This window comes from Giraffa tippelskirchi, chromosome X (assembly GCF_054371585.1).
Source record: "Giraffa tippelskirchi isolate mGirTip1 chromosome X, T2T-mGirTip1v1.2.pri, whole genome shotgun sequence".
In the NCBI taxonomy this organism is placed as follows: domain Eukaryota; kingdom Metazoa; phylum Chordata; class Mammalia; order Artiodactyla; family Giraffidae; genus Giraffa; species Giraffa tippelskirchi.
In genome coordinates this window covers 25,996,370-25,998,212 of record NC_137289.1, presented here as the reverse complement: position 1 = coordinate 25,998,212, position 1,843 = coordinate 25,996,370, and the positions used below count along the sequence as shown (strand labels likewise).

The 1,843-nt window shown below is 35.0% G+C and overlaps 1 non-coding gene across 1 annotated transcript; it reads right to left on the bottom strand.

The window, feature by feature from the left end:
* Positions 1-1,229: 1,229 nt before the first annotated feature.
* LOC145537344 (U6 spliceosomal RNA) lies at positions 1,230-1,336 on the bottom strand. Its single transcript, XR_014076363.1, has one exon. It is a non-coding gene; the product is annotated as a U6 spliceosomal RNA (small nuclear RNA).
* Positions 1,337-1,843: the final 507 nt, after the last annotated feature.

The following is a 1,843-nucleotide window of genomic DNA, read 5'->3' as shown; positions in this document are numbered from 1 at the left end:
GCCAGTACCATACTATCTTGATGACTGTGGCTTTGTAGTAGAGCCTGAAGTCGGGCAGGTTGATTCCTCCAGTTCCATTCTTCTTTCTCAAGATTGTTTTGGCTATTCGAGGTTTCTTATATTTCCATACAAATTGTGAAATGATTTGTTCTAGTTCTGTGAAAAATACCGTTGGTAGCTTGACAGGGATTGCATTGAATCTATAGATTGCTTTGGGTAGAATACTCATTTTCACTATATTAATTCTTCCAATCCATGAACACGGTATATTTCTCCATCTGTTTGTGTCCTCTTTGATTTCTTTCATCAGTGTTTTATAGTTTTCTATATATAAGTCTTTTGTTTCTTTAGATAGATATATTCCTAAGTATTTTATTCTTTTTGTTGCAATGGTGAATGGTATTGTTTCCTTAATTTCTCTTTCTGTTTTCTCATTATTGGTGTATAGGAATGCAAGGGATTTCTGTGTGTTAATTTTATATCCTGCAACTTTACTATATTCATTGATTAGCTCTAGTAATTTTCTGGTAGAATATTTAGGGTTTTCTATGTAGAGGATCACGTCATCTGCAAACAGTGAGAGTTTTATTTCTTCTTTTCCTATCTGTAATCCTTTTCTTTCTTTTTCAGCTCTGATTGCTGTGGCCAAAACTTCCAAAACTATGTTGAATAGTAGTGGTGAAAGTGGGCACCCTTGCCTTGTTCCTGACTTTAGGGGAAATGCTTCCAATTTTTCACCATTGAGGATAATGTTTGCTGTGTGTTTGTCATATGTAGCTTTTATTATGTTGAAGTATGTTCCTTCTATTCCTGTTTTCTGGAGGGTTTTTATCATAAATCGATGTTGAATTTTGTCAAAGGCTTTTTCTGCATCTATTGAGATAATCATATGGTTTTTATCTTTCAATTTGTTAATGTGGTATATTACATTGATTGATTTGCAGATGTTAAAGAAACCTTGGATTCCTGGGATAAAGCCCACTTGGTCATGATGTATGATCTTTTTAATATGATGTTGGATTCTGTTTGCTAGAATTTTATTAAGGATTTTTGCATCTATGTTCATCAGTGATATTGGCCTGTAGTTTTCTTTTTTTGTGGCATCTTAGTCTGGTTTTTGAATTAGGGTGATGGTGGCCTCATAGAATGAGTTTGGAAGTTTACCATCTTCTGCAATTTTCTGGAAGAGTTTGAGTAGGATAGGTGTTAGCTCTTCTCTAAATTTTTGAAAAAATATGGAACGCTTCACGAATTTGCGTGTCATCCTTGCACAGGGGCCATGCTAATCTTCTTTGTATCGTTCCAATTTTAGTATATGTGGTGCTGAAACGAGCACTAAGGTTCATTTCTTACATTTTTTCTTTATCTAAACTAACTTTCTGGTCATCACATCCAGTTTCAAAAAACCTTTAAATATCAAATGTTATCTCCGATCTAGGTCCTTTTCCTCAAAATCAGACTTTTATGTCCGTTTGCCCACTCAATATCTTCATGTTGATGTCTAATAACATCTCAGACTGAATGTGTTCAAATCCAAACTCTTGATCTCCTTCTCCAAATCTTTTCCAACTGCAGTTTTTCTGTGTCCATTATTGATAACTCAAGCCAAAACTTCGGAGTCATTTACAATGTTTTCTTTTTCTCCTGTGCCACATCATCCAATTTGTCACAAAATCCTGTTGATTCTCTCTTCAAAATAAATCCAGAGTCTGACCACTTCCTATCACACCTACCACTAGCAAACTGACCCAAGCCACCATCATTTCTCATATGAGTTAGTATAATAGCCTCAAATTTGGTCTCTCTGCTTCCATTCTTGCCCTTATATTCCATTCAAAGCAGA